General features: G+C 41.4%; 1 protein-coding gene across 3 annotated transcripts in view; it reads left to right on the forward strand.

Moving 5' to 3' along the window:
- The window catches only part of LOC140686885 (trafficking protein particle complex subunit 9-like), a 205,496-nt gene that overhangs the window by 10,113 nt on the left and 174,947 nt on the right, over positions 1–20,436 (forward strand). Inside the window, exon 2 of one of the 3 annotated variants that reach the window (XR_012060886.1) lies at positions 10,750–10,801. The exons of the other annotated variants lie outside the window; for them this stretch is intronic. The gene's annotated coding sequence lies outside the window, so the exon portion shown is untranslated. The remainder of the gene's footprint in view (positions 1–10,749; positions 10,802–20,436) is intronic. 3 annotated transcript variants of the gene reach the window in all.

A 20,436-nucleotide genomic window follows, 5' to 3' on the forward strand; every position in this document is an offset into this window, starting at 1 on the left:
CTGAGATGAAAAGGGATGGGTGCTGGGAGGGGAGCCAAAGTGGAGAATGGTGCTTGGACTGTTCTAGAATAGTCTCCCTGTATAATAGAGTTAAAACAACCCAGACTCTAAAGAATATTGATAGTAACTGGGGAGGAGGCAGTTTTTCTGGCCTCCTAAGGGTAAGTTATATATCTGGGGATACACAGAAGAAACGGGCAGTCTCTTGCTGGGGCTTGATCCTTACCAGAGGCAACAGTGCAAGTTTAAAGGGAGACAAGGGCAGCGGAGGGAAACTAGCCAGGCCCCGTTTCAGGTACCAGGCAGCCGCCCTACTTTCGTGTTGCATTCAAATCCATGCCTCCCAGGTGTGCGGTGGCAGCCCCGTTTTGCAGATTGGGAAGCCTTCTCAGAGGGGTTAAGGAATTGTTCCGTTTAGTGGCTAGTAAATGCTGTAGCAGGGTTCAAGCATGGCCTTGTCAGACTTCAAGGGCATGTTCTCTCTACTAATTCCTGTTGTACCTGGAATGGTGAAGTGAGTCAGTTTCGGAGCCTTTCAGAAAAAGTACGATTTAAGTGCCTCAGGACTGTTTCACAAAGCTCAGCGTTCTTTGATGGTTTGGAAGCACTGCAGTGCTTTACACCCTACAGATGTAAGGTTTTACTCCTTTGACGATAACGTGGTTGCAAATGACGTACAGGTGCAAAACCAGACTTAGCAGCTTCTGAAGGGAAACTCTCCAGTTCTCCCTTGATAGGCTGTCTTCCGTGGGATGTAACTCTGCTGCAGCTTAGGCCTGAGGTTTTCGTATGGAGTGAGGGTTTGATAACCAATGTTAACATAAAATGATCAGATGGAGAAAATCGACGTTGGCAATTTATTTTTGGGTTTCATTAGAAAAGATGCATTGTTGGTTAATAGCCCATATATCGTATGAAATTGAGTACAGAACATTGCATTTCTTACTTTCTACTTACAAATGTGTTCTATTGTAAGGTTGTCTGCTTTGAAAATTCAGCTCAGACACTAGGGCCCCTGTCAGTGTGTTGGTGTGATTGCATTTACACAGTGCATGTAATCTGGGCTTCCACAGCCCCAAACACTGCAGTGCAGAATCATGGGCTGTAGCAATCACTTAGTTACGCAAATACTTCTGAAACTATATGATTCCAAAAAAAAAAAAAAAAAAGAGAGAGAGAGAGATTGCCTTTATTAAAGTTCCTTTGGAATTTAACAGCATACTGTTGTTGAGCAGCTCTGGCTTGCTTTATATATGAATATATACATTTCTTTGCATGTAACTTGGTTCTTGGACTAAAACACCAAGCTCTTGCTTTCCATGAGCCACAAAAATCGTAGCCAAATGACACATGTATGAAACATTTTATTCTTTTTTTCTGAGAAAGGATCCTTAAATTTGGGACTTGGGCTCTGATTTTGCTTTTTGCTCTTCCCACCCCTCATCATCTCACTCCTTTTTCCCACGTGGCCTCCAAGATGTCATGGTCTCAAAGGAGTGGGTGGACAAACACCAGTTGGTTGCCATGCAGTGCTGCTGTAGAAGAAGCCCAGCCACAAGCTAAAGGGTATTATCAGAGAGGACTTCCTGGAAGAAATGGGCTCTACATTCAGTTCTGAGGACAGACTAATAGTCAGCCAGGAGAAGGAGTCAAGAATGTGGCTCATGTGGCAAGTGTAGCCCGGGCAGAGGCCTGGAGGCTTGTGGTTGGGGACTCGTGGAGACTGCCCTCTGTGGTCCAGGGTGGAGGGTGCCCTGCTGGGGAGGACACTGGAAAGGGCCTGGGAGGAGGGCTTTGGAGGATCTTGGGTTTTACTAAAACTGACACAGGAAGCAGTGAAGGCTGTCAGCAGGAAGTGACCCTCAGGAAAGGTACTTCTGGTTTTGCTTCTGATATTCTACAGAAAGAAGGGCCGGGATGGGTGAAAGCAGGTATGTCTCTCCCTTTGAGACCCACCCCGTCATTCATTTATTTATAACACGTGCACTTCTGAGTGTCTAGGGTAGAGAGGGTGGACCCACATTAGTAAGCAAAATGCATTAGCTTCTTGGGAGCTTAGCAGTGTCAGAAGTTGACTTAGCCTAGAATGTTCTAGGAACAGAGGAACAAAGTGGGGAGGTTGGAGGGAGGGAAGGCTTCCTTGACAAACAGTCAAAATGAGCCTGGAGGCAAGTGGGAATTAGGAGCAGGTCAGGGGGCCCCTGAGGTCACTGGGGACCTGGGTACTGAGGTGAGGCTGGGCAAGCAGGGTCAGGGGTGGGGCTAGAACTCTACCAGGGAGCCTCTGAATGGTTTGAAGTGGGGTTGATGTAATCAATTTTGTGCTATGGGAAGGCTGCCCTGGCTCTCTGTGTGTGTGTGTGTAGCGGGGAAGAGGAGGAGGGTGCCACCAACTGGCAGGGTCATTAGGAGACTATTCTCAGGCTGGGAGACGACCAGTGGGAGAGGTGTGTCTGGGCTGCTTGGGAACGTCAGGGGCAGTGTGTATGCCAGATTTCCTTATGGGGCGGGCTTGTTAGCGGGGCCACGTTAGCGGGGCCACTCTAGCGATACCTTGTGGCTGGAAGAAAATAGATGGAGGCCGCCAGGTGGACTTTCTTCTCTCCTTCCCTGCCTTGTGTGATGATCTTAGCTCAGCCAACATATGGAACAGAAGAGCTAAGTTCCAGGGTAGCCCAGGATTTTATTGCACTCGTTCGAGTGAGATCAGATAGGACATAAGTTTGTGTTCATATCTGCATGTTCACTTAGCTAGAAACGTCCCGTGTTTTGGATTTCCATAGGGGTTTTTATTCTTGATAAAAATTGCTTTCTTGGTGAGAGGAAATTTAATACAGCTGTGGTTTTTCTCAAAAAGAAATCATACCTTTTAAGAAATATAATATTCAAAAGAATCGGAATATTTAAAAATGATAAAGTAAGGTTTTGGTGTAGTTTCTTTGGTTTCTGAGTTAATGTGGAGTTAGAGCCTTTGCATTACTTAATAGCACATACTTGTCAGTATTTAAATAGCTGTTAGTGGGCGCACCAGGCCCCACCTCTCAAAGAATCGCTAAAGTTTGCTCTGAAATAGTGAAGTCATAAAGCTATTATTTGCAGAAGCCAAACAGTTGGTTTATAATCTGCAGCATAGCTCCCTTTATAAAATAATAATAGGATCAACATTAAGAAAGTGGAAGATAATTGATTTTCTTTTAAAGCTGAAACATAAACTTTCTTGTGCTAATGTTGCAACTGGAAATTTTGAAAAGAAAAATCCTACTCTAATAACATCTACATGGAATACATATATGCCTTTCACGTTTGTAAAGTAACTGCGCAGTGGTTTTTGAAGTCAGGACCATTACACCACAGATACTGGCAGTGACGGTTGCTGGTTTTCAATGGAAGAACATAAATTTGCCTTCTTAGCTTTTTAATTTTTTTGTAGTGAGTGGGTTGAGTAGTGCTTTGTCAGTATGATTTTGGGGCAATTTGGGGGCATAAGTCATGCACCAGCAGTGATATATTTCCATGCATTTTACTTTCTGGACATCAACAGGGCACATCTGGGGTTGGTACCTGCAGGCTGGGATGCTGCAGGACTCCCTGATCCATCACCGTTATGTCCTGGAGCTGCTGCGGTCAGTGAATTGTTTTCTGTGTCTTGGAGGTAAGGTGGTCTGATGCAGATGATCAGATGTGTACTTAAAGTACTATTACTTGAAATAAGAGAAACCTAGAAAAATGGCTCTAACAATAAAGGATAAGGGAGAATTGTCTGAGCTGCTTGAAGTGGGGAGTCTTCTCAGGTGACTCCCTCACAGTGATCCCTTTCAATATCCGCCCCAGCCCTGCGCGGTAGACCTGCTGAAGCAAGCAAGCACTTTGCTCAGAAACGCAGTGAATTTCCTTTTGCCTCTGTTGGTTGTCTTTTTTTTTTTTAAAGCACATCTTTGCCTTTTTTTAAGTGCCATCCCTGCCAGTCACCTCTTACACTCATTCTTCTGGACCTGGAACATACATAGCTGCTGAATGGATGAACAGAATGTAGTATCTCCATGTAGTGGAACATTACTCAGACGTAAGAGTAAATTAAAAAAAATAATAAAAGTGAAGATGAAAAAGGCCTCCTGCTCTGGGAAGTCCACCCTGACTGTTCAACCCGCCCTTTTCCCTTTGAAACCCAATCCCTTATAATCCACTCTACTCTTTTTGATAGTACTTACCACCTTCAAATAAACTTGAACGTTTTCAAAAAAAAAAAAGACAGAGATGCTGATACCACTTCAACATGGACGAGTCTTTATAACAGCATGATAAGTGAAAGGAACCAGACACAAACGGCCACATATTGTTGATTTCAGTGATCTGAAATGCCAAGAAAAGGCACGTGCAGAGGCAGAGAGCAGGTGATGGTTGCAAGGGGCTGGGTGGAGGGGTGTTAGGGAGTGACTGTTAGTGACAGGTGGTTTCTTCTGGGGTGATGAAGTGTTCTGGAAATAGATGGTGGAGAGGGCTGCACAACCGTGAGTGCGCAGAAGGCAGCTGAGCGCTGTCTCTGGGAGTGCCTGTTTTTGGGGCGGCTTTATTTTGTTCTCATCCTGCAATGTGAAGGGTCATCTTCTGCTGTGGCCGTTCTACTCCTGTGAGTGGTGAGGCTCAGAGACTTTGCAGAGTCATGTTTCTTTTTTCCCCCTTGCTGAGTGTAGGCAAAAAATGTTTAAGCCTGAGAAAGTGCTCCATCTGCAGATATGTCTTTAGGGTTTGTATGGTGTAAAAATCTTGAGAGCTTTTTAATCTTTGAGGACAGTCTGTGGGGGGAAACAGCCCGTGAAGCCTGGGTGAGACCTTGAAAATCTGTGCTTCCCTCCGTGACATGGGTGGGGATTTCACCCCCGTTCAGGCAGTGAAGGGCCCAGACCCGTGAGCAGAGTTGACAATCGTGAATATTTACGTGTATCCGCTGCTTCATCTTGGATATTAATTTCAAGCTGAGTCAGTTTGTGGCGGCAGCCTCATCCTACGTCAGGAATTTATAGTATCTGCTCTTTGAGGTGAAGATCTGACAGACTTGATTATTTAACAGTCTCGAATTGATATCTCAGATTCCTTTGTCAAAAGCAAAACAGCAGAAATACAGACATCCTTTAATAACAATGTGACGTGAAACGGGTTTAGTCTCTATGCCTCAGTGGCCTTATCTGCGGGTGGAGATGATAACACTGCTTCCCTCAGATGGTGAGGGGGGAGTGAGAAGCACAGTGGAGTCCTTTCACGAGATGCTCATGAATGACCGAATTTAGTGCTCTCAGCCTGGTGAGGTCTCAGGGGCAGAGATGTCAGAACAGAGCAGTCCTAGCCGGAGCTTGATCCACGTTGGCAGCTGTTACGATCAGTATCACCACTGTGGGTTTTCAGGTAGTTTTAAGACTTGGTAATATTAATTCATGAATAATGTTAGAAGACTAGACATTTCAGATCCAATTAACATAGTTCTTAAGATTTCCTCTGAGAAATGGATGGTTTCTTCCCCATCTTAAATCTGAGATGAGTCTCTAAAAAAATTCTGTATTCCTCCATCTTTTTGCTTTAATTCTCCATTTCTTAAAAACAAAGTTTTTAAATGGAGTTAATGGGGACTGAACTGAGGGCCTCATTCTTGCTAAGCACATACTCTCCCAAATGAGGTATAATCTCCCTCCTGATTTTTTTTAAAATTTACTTTCTTCGTATTCAGAGGTCAGAGGCCTCTAATTCTTTATCTGGAGACTTGTCCATGAACCAGTAAATCTATAATTAATGGACAAAACTTAGTTTATTTAAAAAATCCATAGAATATTCTGCAATCCACCCAAAAGGAAATGCTGATTGACTTAAAATGTTTCTCCTTTAAGGTGATTTCTCCTTTTTGGTCTATCTTAGTTTATTAACAGCCATCCTCATCATCATAATGACCAAACTCGCTGTGAGTGGACACCTATCTAAGGCTAAAATGCTTTCCTCATGTTTTCCTTCATAGCAGGTGTTTGATTGTAGGTATCAGTGTCTCCTTTTTTGCAGCTGAGGGATTGAGAGATGGGGCAGCTTGTCCCAAATCACACGCAGCTGGTGGTGGCTAGCTCGGTGCTGGAATCCAGGCTGCCCAGGATGCATTCTCAATTTCTCCTCTAATCAGCCTCCCGTTGAGTGGTTACCCGAACCCCTGTGAGTCCATAAATGATCGATTTTAGCGATCTCAGCCTGATGAGGCCTTCAAAGGAGAGACACCAGTGAGAATGTGAGATAGAGTGGCATAAATTAAAATTGTACATTTCACAAATGTTTTATTCTCAAGTAATGACTTAAATAGTTTATGTTTTCTTTATTTTAGTGCTATGTAAGCACTAAAAAAAACATTAAAAATGATTATAGTGCAAAATAGGAGTGGGCTTTGAAAGTCCAATCATTGCTAATGATATTGCTTGTTTTTCTCTAGTGGTGCTTATTGACTGAAAAATTTACAAAGACTGAAATGGTTTTATGTAGTCTTAATATGGAAGAAAAGATTGTCAGTGAGTATTGTAAATAAAATCCTGACTCTTTTCTTTCCTGATGATGAATATGTTAGTTGTTTTCATGGCTTAAGTACATTTCGTCATTTGTGAAATTTGAGTAATATCGTTTACCTTGTCTGACTGTGAGAGTTAGACGCCTTGTATACAAAGCACCCAAGAGGTGCTTAATAAAAGTGTGCTGTCACAATGACAGATATTTTAGAGGGATCAACTCTGAATACTAAATAGTGTCGCTTATTTCTGATGCATATTCAATATGTATATATATGATATATGTGAATATGCCTTAAACTAACAAGGATTCAGTTTTTTTTTAGTGCAGTATGAAGTTTTAATGAAATCTGTATCATTCTAGTGAGACAGGGACTAGTTAAATTGCCTTAAGCAGACGACCTTGAAGAATATTTACACAGAATGTGTATTGTTACAACTCCGAATTCATGTTGCCGTGTAACCATCCACTCAGACTTTTAAATTCGTGGGATTCTGACCAGAACCATTAAGTTTAGAAAAATCCACATTGATCATTTTCAGGGAATAAGCTTCTCTATTTAGTGATTAAAGAAAATTTTGATTTTTTTCTGCACTCTTAACAGGTTTTAAAATATAAAATTTTTATTTGAAATGTCACTTTTTTAATAGAGAGAATTAAGTTCATGCTGTTTTAATATGTAAATAAATGTTTTTGTATTTCAACGAACGTGTTATTTCCTGGCTCTTTGAGAAATATTTTGCAAGATACTTAGATTACCTACTGTTGGAAAAATACAGACTTGACTTTTATGAATATTGGCATAGTACAGATCTGTTGGTTTTTTCTACAGTGCAAGACATGAGGCCTAGGAGAGATTTGCTGCTGATTGCCAGGAGGAAAGATCCAAGATCTCAGTCTCCCCTCCTGTTAAATTAAGTAGCTGGACTGAATTCTTTCCTCTTCTAAGATGAGTTTCCATGAGCCTATGTCTTTTTTTTATATTCAGGAGTATTAGCAATATCATATTAAATACTGAATACCCCTCCCTTCCCCCCGAAGCAAAGTGTAGTGTGTGCTAAATAAGCTTTTAGTTATCTGATTCTCCTTTCTCACCCTACAGGCAATTTTTGTGTTGCACCATTCCAGGCAACCTGGAAGGTCTTTTTAGCGATAGGTGGCGCTATTTCACTTTCTAACGGTCTTAATTTTCCTGTTTGTAAAAGAAGGCTTAAACAAATTTATTTTACTTTGATTTCTTTGCTTAATGCTTCAGAATAGCCCAATGTCCATTATGTCTGTCTACCTGGAAAAATTATTCTGCTTATATCTTAGTTTTATTCTGTCATCTCGCTGTGAACATTTTAGACTTGCTGTGCAAAGAATGGCAAAATCGGACTTTTCTTCCAGTGTTAGAAACCAGTGAGCCGGGATTTTATAAAACAGCTAGAAGCGGCCTCTGGAGAAACTTAAAGGTAGAAAGTGTGTTGAGTTCACTGAGTATTGACCCTGCCGCTGTGTGTTAATTGGTGGTAGGAGATTTGGTGCATATACGAAGGGGTGAAGTGCTTTGACTTGGGTTTGGGTGCACGCGCTGCCACTGAGCCACGTGAGCCTGAGTCAGTTTCTTCTGAGTTTTCCCCTTGCATGTGATTTGGGGATGCTCGTATCTGCTTTGTAGAATTGTGAGAATTAGTAATTATGTAAAGTGTTTACCACAGTGGGTTTGTCAAGAGGGCTCTTAAACTTATAGCTACTGTTTTGTGTGAAGCCATCATTTGAGAGTCTTTGGCAACTACTAAGAAACAGGAAAATAAGAAAAGCTGGTTTTATGATGAAAGATATTTGAGGAGGTTTCATAATTCCTGTACCTATAATTTAGCATCACCAGAGTCAGAACTGTTACACAGTCGCCATGAACCAACGTTAAGCCACAGAATTTTTTGTTACTTCATATATGTTGGGGCCTCAGGGGATCCAAGTTATACACATGTTGTCTCCAGCAGCCAACTGAGAGATGACACAAAAGACAAGGCAGGTGATAAATGTCTTCTTTGTTACTGATGAAGCCACATTCTCCATGAACTTCAGGGCTGTGGGAAAATGCGTGTCATGATACTGTGTCACAGAATTAGAGACTCACCCTGTCCCAGCTTTCTCTGGGCCACAGCGAGCCTTCCCTTGAGAGGACCTGCCCCTTCATGCACAGGGCTGTCCTGCCATGGAGCTGAGCATCCTGGGTGCTTCCAAATGGTGGTCAACACTGGAGGGAAAGGAAGGGTTTCACATGCCCTGCTTGTCTCCCCGGACTTACACATCACTCTGTTAGTGTGACGAGGTCTAGCTGTGGGCCAGAGGTCAGGGGTGTGAAGGGAGAAGTACTCTCTATGGCCCAGAGGAGTGGGAAGAGGCATCCCCTCCTTCAGTTTAAACAGGTGGTGGGATGGAAAAGAAGGGTGCGCCCCAAGTGTTTGTAAAAGGAGAAATAAGGATTTCCTTTGTGACTTAGTCTAGCCAGGAAACACAGAAGACGATTAGAAAGGAGACTTGTAAACCACTGTACTTTTAAGTTGGCATTTGTTGAGAACCAAAAATGTGCTACATTCTTTTCTGAGGGTTTTACAGAAATGAATCGTTCAATCTTCTCAACAAACGAGTAAGGAAGGTTTGATTGTTATCCCAGGTTTACAGTGTGGAAATTGAGGCACACAGAGGGTAAGTAAGTTTGCCATGGTCACAGAGTTAGTAACTGGCAGAGCTGGTATTTAAACCCTGGCTCTTTGGTTTTGAGGCTCCCAGAGATGGGCTTTGGGTGTTTAGATGTATCTACATCCCTGGATTTCTGTACGTCTGTGCATCAGTTAGCCCAGAAAGGACAGAGAAGGGAGAGTTACACAGGTGCTCAAAGTCATGTCTCGGCCACTGTCCAAGAAGAGTGCACCGTGATTGCCGTTAATTGTTTTCCAGGCAGAAGATCTGTTTGTATAACAGAAATTTAGTCCATTGAGTTAATCTAGAAACCCTTCCTGCTCTGCTTCTGTCCACGCTTGCCATGTGACTGCCCGGGATTTGGCCGTTGAGGAGAAAATGTACTCATGGTTGAACTCTGATATCGCAGGCTGGTTCATAGTTTCACGTCTTCTGTTACATTAAGTTAAGTTTCTGGTTTTCTTGCATCAATGTCTCATGAGTTTGGTTAATGTGAAACCAGTCCATGGGAGCCCAGGGGTAATGACGGTATAATTTCTTAGATCGTTGTGGCACTTCTAGCCGTGCAGACCCGACTGGAGGATGTCCGCCTTCCTCACTGATTTCCCGCAAGAAAACGGTCGTCTCCAACCCCCGGATATGAGGCTGGGAGCTCTCTGAGTAGGCCAGTCAGAGTCCAAGTCCAGCAATCAGAAAATGATGAAGTACCTGGGAGTGGGTTTAATAGAAGTAAGGGGCTTCCAGGTAGTCCGATGTGTTGTTCGAATAATTTGGTGAAAAGCTGTCCACTATCTGTGGTTTAGCTGCTTCTTTGCTGTTGAAAAGTCTGGATTAGATGAAGGGATTTTAAAAAGCAGAAAGGAGTGATTTCAGGTGGTACATCCACACCGGGCAGATGTGATTGGTGACCGCCTGTGTGAGGCATATAGAGAATCTTACAAACTTCATAAAACAGTTTTAAAAGCTCTGCCATCTGAGTGCACTTCATATGGGGTCCAGTTCATCACTGGTCGTGCTGTGAGGGCAAGTAACTGATGATGGCAAAAAGAATATGGAGGCATCAAAAAGGTCTCAGTCATGTTCCCTCTTTAAAGGATGGGGCACAGTGTAATATATTTGAGCTGGTTTTTCACTGAACAATTTTTAGTGTTTTCTGGGACTCCCCAGTTCCCCAAGGTTCCATGCAGCTGGGTGTCCCCTAAGTGCAGCTCTGTCAGCGCTTGCCCTGGGGTGACGTGGTGTCACGGGGAGCAGGGCGGTCAGCGTCCCCTGCTCCTCCGAGCTCTGTCTCCTCATCCGCAGTGCCGGGTTTCTCATCCGTGTCTACTTAGCAGGGTTGATGAGAATCACACGTGATGGTTATCAGGTGTGATTTGTGGTTGTCTCTGTGATTGGTATATAGTCAATATTTGATAGAAACACTAGTTTTTTTATTGTAATTACAGCTCCTCGATTGCAGTGGTTTTTAGTCTATTTTTTTATAACTATATTCTTATTTTAAATATGACCTTATTTCTATTTATTTTTTTGGAGGTACTGGGGACTGAAGCCAGGACATTGTGCATGCTAAGCAGGTGGTCTACAAGTGAGTAACACCCACCCTCCTTGTCTGCACTTAAAAATAAATATTGCAATACACAAAATAGATCTTAAACACCATCATGGGACCTAGTCTCTGTATAGGCAATTGAACACGTATACTATATCAATAAGAATATATGTTGTTTGGACATACATTTGTGAATCTGTTAATGTGCTTAAAGATGATCACAGCTAGTGATAAACACGAGACTTGGATCCAGTACTTCTTAGGGTCTGTTTTGTCATCAAGGAAAATTACATTCTACAGAGAAGGCTAATTGGGTCTCTTTGATATTTGGATGGTTTAGCAGATGATCAAGGCTTTCAAAAGCTGACAGTTTTGTATTTTAAACAAACTACAAAGTTATCTTCTAGAAGTTGTAAGTCCTAAGCTTGTGAAGTGCCCAGTAATCCAAGGGGAATATGTCTGTGTCTGTGTGAATGACTGTGTGTGTGATTTCAGGAAGGTAGAAAGAAGTTCCATATAGACTTCTGATATATTTCTCCTCTACTTAAAGATGTAGGCTTATATTTACACAAATAACTTGATATTCTTTTGTCATTTGGCATATTGGTGGAAATAAGTCGTTCTCATACTTATTTCAGAAGGGTTGGGAAGCATGAGCTAAGAAAACGGGAGGAGAAAGAGGCAGGGAGGCACTTCACACTTCATGCATAATATGAGAAACAGTAACTTTTCTTTTCTCTTTTCTTCTAAAGCAAACTGGCACTGAATTGTAACCTGCTATTACTCAGAATTGCTTTTCTGATCAGATACAAGTGCCTCAGATTTTTCAAGGCAACATGAATGATGAAATGTGTTTTAGCAGTTATCTTTAAAAGTAGTTTTATTTTTCAAGTAAAAGGCTATAGCCTGTTTTTTCTTCCAGCGTTACACGAAGTTCTCATTGATCCAGGTACATGATTTATGTGCTTAGTTTCTGCGGGTTTTTTGTTTTTTTTTTTCAGTGCTTGTTTCATTGTGGTGTGAATGAATGTTTAAAATTTCTGGATTTTGATCTTTAGAACATGCTGATTTATCAGAACTTTTAAAAACCTGATTGTTCTTTCATCCTTGTTTGGTGGGGCACCCTATTGGTTACTGTTGTCTGTTAAAGAGGGAAATTCTTCCTCTAGCCTGCAGATCATTAAGTGAATGGTTTGCAGTGTGCCTTTAAATTTCATTGAGTGCGTTGAACATGATTGTCCAGTGAATTTTGAATTGACTCACATTAATGACTTTGTTTCTTTGGCTTTTTCTCCTCTCCACAAGAGTTTGAATTCTCTGTTGCATTTTGTATACGTGTTCTTCACAGGGGAAGAAATTTTGCATTTTTTACAGAGGTGGGTTTTCGTTACCCCTCTGAATGCATTCTGTAATTGATACAACAAAAATCTGTTATTGCGGTGCTTAATTATTTGATAAACTAGTTTTTGGCTTAATAAGAAACAATGACAGAGTGATAATAAAAAATAGGAAAACCTTCCTTCCTTTGAAGAATAAAAATCAGGTGGTCAGGCTCACCCATGCTTTGTGCCAGACACACTTACTCTCATGTCATTGTGTATCATGATTCGGAGATGGAGTTGCTTCAGGTTTATAGATTTTTCTTTAAACATTTGTGTTGAATTCTTTCTCGAGGCTGATGTATCCTGTTGGGTTTGGTGAAAGTTTAGAAGGGAAACAAATGCGTTTTTTTGGTTTCCGGAGGTCTGAGTTGCTCATGATAAAAAGCTGAGTGTGGGCTGGGAAAAAAAGTGACACTCCCTCTCCTCCTAGATGAAATTGATGAACAATGAAATCAATTAAGTGTATCGGTATTTGACCAATAGAAGTTAGTGAGACCAAACTGGCTAGTTATGCCCAAAGATAGTACTGAATTCACCTGCAGAATTAAGTGCTTTACCAAGAAGCAGCAGCTTAGAGCAATCAGAAAAATCAGTAAAATGATGAGATATAAAATGATTATAATATCTTTTATTTCTGAAACGTTTCTACGTTAAGTTGTGTAGAGCTAAAATTAAGTTTCAAGCACCAGGAATTAAGAATGTGGGTGGTTCTGTATGATCGTTATTCAGGGATGTGCCTAGACCCTGCTAGAGTGGCTGAAGCTGGCAGGAAAAGGCCTAGAGCCAGGATTTGTCATCCTAGGGTGTCCTCCAAAATGGTTCCATGTGGGAGCCCATGATTGGGTTAAGAAATTTTAACAGACACCAGCCTCCTGTCAACTTTAAGAAGAAAAAAATATGCTTAGTAACTGCTTTTCAAACAAGCGCCTGTGCATCCTCACTGCTGTCTCCTTGCCTTAAAAAGCAGAGACAATGCTTTGCTTGCGAAGTTGAGGTTTTAGATAGCCCTCAGCTTATTGCAAAGCAATGACCTAGGCCCTCAGCTATAAACGCTGGGCTTGTGTACAGTTAGATAGTCTATTATCCCCAAAACAAGGACCTAGCTGCTCTGGTGGTCTGCTGAGTAATTGACATATCTAAAGAATATATCTTACTCCCCTCACCCCATGACTTCCCTAAAGATACACTAAGCCTTTGTACTCATGTTGGATTCTACAATCTCTGTCTGATCCCTTCTTTCCCCAGGTTTCTGTTTACTATCAACACTGTAGCTGTTAATGACTTTTTACTTTGATTATACACAATAAATATGGGAGCATTTGAGATGTTCGTGGATTTGGCTCCCTACTCCCTCTCTATTTCTTGACTATTTCCACAGAGTCTTGAGTAATCATTCCGTGTCGGTAAGACTTCTGCCAGCCAGAACCCACAGTTCCAGGTGAGAACGATGAAGGCTTTATCTCTCCTACCCGAGGGAGAGAGAGAAGAGAATTGAGATATGCTCCCCTAGTGGTCCCTTCCTGCCCCAGGGACACTACAGTTCACCTGCAGCCTTCTGGCCTCTGCTCAGAGGGCCTCTGTCCCAGGACTGACCGCAGCCTTTTCTTCCTTTGTCAACATTTCCTGTGCCTTTCCGAAGTTGGTCTCTTCTCTACAATTCAACCCTGGCAGATGTGATGGTGGTCAGCGGGCTGGTGGGCAGTCACATGGGGAATTCCAGGAGCCATGCTGTTTCCTCAGTCTCTCATTCAGGGTTACAGAACTGTCGAGCCCCGAAGGAAGCCCATTCACGTGAGGTCAACAGAGTATTTCATCACTTTCATTTTATTTTTAAATTTTCAGTGGAGAAATAATTTGTAGCAAACTGTTCCAGGTATTCGGCTGCCTGCTTTCCTCACCACCTTTTCCTTGTTGCCTCTGATGCTTGTTTTAAGAACCAGGTTTCTTCTCTGATCATTTCTAGCAGCTGGGCTTGCTAAAACCTTGATCTGCATTTGAAGCAGAAGGCTTCTTGGTGATGTCAAACTGATTTTCCTATTTCTGAATATTTCGTGAACACTCAGCAACAGTTTCAAGTGAATTTCTCTTGTCCAATTTCGGTTAACACACATTTGCTGATCTCCTGCTTTCATGCTGAGGGCAGTTTCTTCTTCCTGTATTAAAAGTTAGCAATTTGCATTTACTATTTGAAGGTACTGGCCATAGGTTCTTTTTCCTTAACAGTTTTAATACAATTCACCCATTAACATGTGCAGCACTTTTTACTCTATGCCCAGAATTATGCATCTAAGTCAATCTCAGAACATTTTCATCCCCCAACAGGAAGCCCCATATGCACAAGCAGTCATTCCCATTTTCCCCACCCTCCCCCAGCCCCAGGGAGCCACTTTTCTCTCTCTGTGGATTTACCTGTGCTGAACATTTAATGTAAATCGAGTCACTTCATGTAAGTGGAACAGTCTATTGTGACTGACTTCTTTCACACTGAGTAACGTGTTCAATGTTTGTCCACGTTGTGGCCTGGGTCAGTACTCTATGCTTTGCTATTGCTGAATAATATTCCACTGTATGGCTGAGACCCTCTGTTTACCCATTCATCACGTGATAGACATTTGGGTTGTTTCTGTTTTTTGACTCTGACTAGTAATGGCGCCGTGAATATTCCTGTAGGAGTTTTTATGTGGACATTTGTTTTCAGTTCTCTTACGTGTGTGCCCAGAGAGCAGAATTGCTGGGTCATTCATAAACCAAATGTTCAACTCTCTGAGGACCTGCCAGGCTGTTTTCTAAAGTGGCCACGCTGTGTTACATCCTCACCAGCAAGGGCTGCGTGCTCCGCTTCCTCTGTGTCCTCATTAGTGCTTGTTACACTTTTTTTTTTTATAACCTATTGTAGTGAGTGTGAAGCAGTTTCCCCTAGTGGTTTTGACTTGATTTCCTTTACAGCTAATGATAATGAACACCATTTGATTGTGCTTATTGGCCATTTGTAAATTTTCTTTGAAAAATACATTTTCAGATCCTTTATTCACTTTTTAATTGAGTTTCCTTTTTATTGTTGAGTTCTAGGGGTTTTTTTTATTTGAAGATACAAATTCCTAATCAGATAAATGATTTTAAAAAATTTTCTCCTGTCTATTGTTTTTTCACTTTCTGGATGGTGTCCTTTGAAGCAAAGTTTTACATTTTGATGAACTCCAATTTATCTCTGTTTTCTTTGTTCCTTTTGCTTTTGGGGTATTATATAAAATCTGAGGTATTTTATTTAAACTTTTATATATAAAATAACTTAATTCTTAGGACCATTCTAGCAGACAGGTCCTGTTTTTGTCCCCAGTCTATGGATAGGAGACTGTGATGCAGAAAATTTCACTGACATATCAGTGTCACAGCTCAGTGACAGGGAGCTCAGACCCTCATGTTTGTCCCCAGCATCTGTGCTCTTCACCACCATGCTCCACTTCTTCTTGGAATCGTTATTTAAAAAGTCTTTCTTTTTGATTTCTTGTTAGTTTGTTTTCTCATTGGGGACCTCATCACCTCATTTTCCTTTCGGATATCAGTGTAGGTTTATTTTAGGTCTCATGTAGGCAGAAGCATTGCTGACATTTAACTTCTTTATTACTCACTCTCCAGTGATGATTGTTGCTAATTGACTTAATCAAGTCATCCTTAAGTCTTTCCTGCTCATGACACTAAAAACAGAGTCATGACTTACAGAATGCTCAAAGAAAAAAGTACTTGAGTGATTTTATTTTTCTAACCAATCAAATAAAAACCACGGTGTTGACACAGATTATAAGCTTTCCAGAATAGGGTCACTGTCTTCCTTGGGTTTCATTTGTTTGGTCACAGTGTCTGGATAGTGCCATGCTGTCCAGCAGTTTTGTTAGGATACGGTGCTCATAAATCATTGTAAGGACAGAATTTTGACAACAGACTGTGTTGTTCATTTCACGAGGGAAAAGATCATATAGAAATACTGCTCAGATCCATTTTAAAATTAAGCTTGGAATTTTGAGAAGAGTTCAAGAAAACATACACAGCTCTTTTTCCCAAATTTTAGATCTATCTTTGATACATTATGTTTACATAGCAGAGTAACTTATCAACTAGATTTGACAAGAGGAGTGTATTATTGATTATTTGTTTTAGTTGAAATATTCTAACTTTCATAAAGTAATCAGTGCCCATAAATGAACAAATATGTTTGTATTATTTTGCAACATAGGACCAGACTTCCTATGTTTCTATATTATATATATGACTGTGTATTTTAATCTGTCTGTCAGTGTTTTCATAGTTTTTCAGCAATGTTGTAACTTTAGAATTCTTCTGAGAAAATCACCCGCGATTCTAGTGCAGTTTGTACAGTGCATCCTGTCTTTTGCATGGGATTCCACTGTCCCCTCAGTGAGGACTTTCCTCTCCTATTGAGTTAGTAGCAGAGTTAAAGGAACTGTGATTTCTAGGCCTTCGCTTTCCATGTGTTTGCCTTTGGCTGTCAATCACGATTTTCCCTTTCTTGAGTTTTCATTGTTCCATTAGAATTTTTGAAAATAACTATTAATATGTTGCATCGGTCTCCCTAGAAACTTGATGTGTTTGTGCTTTTCAGTTTTCAATTTATGAAACATGTAAATGCTCTCTTGTTTTTAAGTAGTACTTTTTCACTAGATATTTGTTTATCTCTTTATAGTTAAAATATTTTTTCCCAATGAATGAATCGGTGTGCATGTTTTAAAAGATACCTTACTTTTTATTGTTCTTATTGTAACAGTTATATTCATTTTAGAGAATTTAGAAAATAAGGATAAACACAATAATAACTTAAAAATGGCCTCTAACCTCACCTGGAGATACTGTTGTAAGGTTTGAAATTGAGAATTACAAGTCCTCTCAACTTGTTCTTCTTTTTCAAGTATAGTTTGGTTACTGAAACCCTAGAATTCCCATATGAATTGTAGCAGAACTAGACAGTTTCTGCAGTGGAGCCCGCTGGGATTGTGATCGAAACCACGTTGTATGTATGAATCGCTCTGGGGAGCATTGCCATCCCAAGAGCGCTGTCTTCTGATCCATGAATGTGTGTGGTGTCTCTGTCCAGGTATTTAGGTCTTCTTTAATTTTTTTCAACAATGTTTTGAGTTTACAGAGCATTATTTTACTTTATTTTTCTTTGCCTTTATACTGAGGACAAGTGTGCAAGGTACCGGGATCAGAAGTGTATTTCAGCCCCGTGACTTGCTGCCACGATGAACGCTGCACTCTTGCTTGGCCCTCTGTAAAATCTTGCACAAAATAGGACGTCAGTAACTCTCTCGAATGAATGATAATATGATTGTTGATTGATGTTTGAGGGTCCTTGTGATGATGTCTTTTTCCCAGCCTTTCCCCTCTTCTTAACTATGCCCTTTCTCTTCCTTTCCTCCAGGCTGGTTTTCAGCCTGCCTGTGGCATTGATTTTCCCTGCCTGTAGATTCTTCCTTTCACTGGTTCAGGATAATGTTACATATGGGCTGTAGAAACATGCTAGATGACAAGAAAGAGCAAGTCCATTTCATGCTAGTATTTTTAGATTGTGTTATTATTTTTTCGATTGAAATTAAATCAGGTTGACCCCCTGAGCCCTCCCATGAGCTCTTTCCACCTTCCTACAAGTGATACTGCTCTTGTTGCTGCATGTTCCCTGCCCCCAGCCTTGGTTTTGGAGTTGAGTAAGTCACCATCACTGGAGCCCTCTCTTTAAAAGTTGAAGAGAATATTTGCTCCTTCTCTCTCATTGGGGACTTGGATGAAATGAGTTACCAGATAAAGAATGGGCCCCACCTCATTCTGAACCCCGCTCTTTCCGTTCTTTTCTCCAGGGGAAAAGAGTACAATTCAACAGTATAAAGATTGATTGTGAGCTAATGAGATAGACAAGACAACCGATCATTTATTAAATATCCTTTCATGCTAGAAACAAATGTATTATACACACAAACAGCACACAAAGTACGGTAGTACCGTGGTTACAAACGTGGGTCCGAGTTCGAGTCCTGCTCTGGAGTGACCAGTCCTGGGGGATGGAGAAATGGTAGGTCGGCTTAGCCTCTCCAGGACTGGTTTTCTGTCCTGCAGAGACGGGGCTCACTAGGCGTCCCCCCCCGTAGAGGTGCTGTGGGGTGTAAATGATGCGCGTGGGCAGCCCGAGCACAGCTGCTCGTTCCTCGTAAGTGTAGGATCGCATAGCTTTTGCTGTGACGGCTTTATGACCGCCCCGTGTAGACTCTCAGTGCTCCGAAGGGTTGCCTTGTGGTTTGGAGATGGGATTCTCACTTCTGTAAATACCCAAGGATAGTGTTATTGGGCCCCGCTGATTTGAATATCTTCTTTAGAAAATACATAATGTAGATATATTTTTCAAGCATGCGTGCTTTTTTTCTTTTACTATTTAAAATTCTACCCTCTCATCTCTTGGTGTGACTTTTAATGGAATCCAGGAAACAGCCCTAAGCTACCTGCCTCTTCACACTTCTCCGTGGTGGTTTCCTTCCCTGACTAGAAGAGGCTTTTGCATAGGAAATTTTATTTGTTCCCTTTTCTTGGAGACTCTCTGTCTGTCTGCCCATCTCTCACCTCTCAATCTGTCCATTTATCGACCCACTGATTCTTCTGACATGTTCCAAAACGCGTTTCAGGCAGCTTACAGAAGAACAGATGCCAAATAAACAGGTGAGAAAATGAGGTCAAGTTCATACAGTGAAGCTAGGAGGCGAGTCTTAATGACGGTTGTAGGCGTGAGACACACGCCTCTTCCCTGTGACTTACAAGATGGACAGCAAGAGTGTGCCTAAGGCTCCCAGCAGACACAGGGAAACAGGGTTTGTGGGAGATGCTCATTGACCGTGAAATAAAGAAGTGGCTGAGCTACTTAGGCTTAAGAATATTTTGAATGTCTTCCAAAATCAGAGTATTGCATCTTTTCTTTTGTGAGAGTTCTACATATAGTTGGCTACATTCTATACCTGGAAGTTTCTCCAAAACTGCTTCCCACGTGAGTCCCATGGCTCGGGAATGGGGTGGTTCTGCTCATTGACGGGGGTTGGCCAGAAACAGAAAATGAGAGCCTCAAAGGAGCCTGGGATTTGTCAGTTATGTTTTGTCACTGCTGTAGAGTTCAAAAAATGCTTTCACAGTTTCTCTCCATCTGAGGCAGCAGCGTGCTCTCTTACCAGCATCAGGAGCTCAGGGCCACGGGATGGTGGGGGCTGACTGCACTGCCATCAAGACAGCTGAGCTAGTCACTGCAGGTGTGGTTCTTTTACATACGGCATTTCATGTTCTTTACTAGAATTTTTCAACAGGAAGTTAATTAACTGAGTTAATTAACATTAAATAAATATGATCTTTGTTGAAAAGACATTTATAGGCAGAATATAAGCTGTGTAGACTTTAAAAACCGTTTCATTACTGAAATTTCAATTGGGGAGATACACAGTTTATCTTATATATGCCTCTCTTAAAGTAACAAAGAAACCAGACAGGAAAGGCAGAGGATGGTTTCTGTTCTTCCTCTCGGCTTGCAGGTGCCCTCATGCCCAGTAGCATCAATCCAGACACCAGCACTGACACTGGCCGTGCTCAGAACTACCTCATCCCTGAAGACACTGCTGACAAATAGAAGGGGGCAGCGCCCTGTTAGAGCTGGTGCTGTCACTCTGTGGGTCCTTATGTAACTGTGTAGTGTTAATCAGGATCGCCCGTTGTACATTGTGTGACGCTGCTGTCTTGTCTCCTACTTACTTGTTTCTCTAAGTATTCATGTATTATTCTCCAATGCGTGGTACTACACACCTGAAAATGCTTTTTTCAGATGAAAAAGAATGTACATTTAAAATAATAAGTATGAAAAAGGGGGCAAAGTTGCTATCCTGGTCCCACTATTGAAAGATAATAATTAACACGTTAACGTCTTTTTTCTGTTATTTTCTTCAGTGTGTATCACCTCTGTCATAAAAAACCAGAGAGCACTCTGTGCCTGTTTAATGTGTAGACACCTCCATTTTCCATTTGGCTTATTATATGTTTTTCTACAATATTCTATCTCCAATGGAATGATTTTTGATGACCAGTATAGCATTCTGTCTTGTGGAGTCATCGTCCATTTTACTTCGGACTTAAATAAACTTTTAAATTCCAAGTATACTTAACTGAAATACTAAAAAGAGAACTGTGGTGGTACAGGAAGGCCCCTACCTCCCTTCCCCTTATTTCCTTAGAGTAAAAGCTGTTGAAAATTTGGTA

This window comes from Vicugna pacos, chromosome 18 (genome assembly GCF_048564905.1).
Source record: "Vicugna pacos chromosome 18, VicPac4, whole genome shotgun sequence".
Taxonomy (NCBI): Eukaryota; Metazoa; Chordata; class Mammalia; order Artiodactyla; family Camelidae; genus Vicugna; species Vicugna pacos.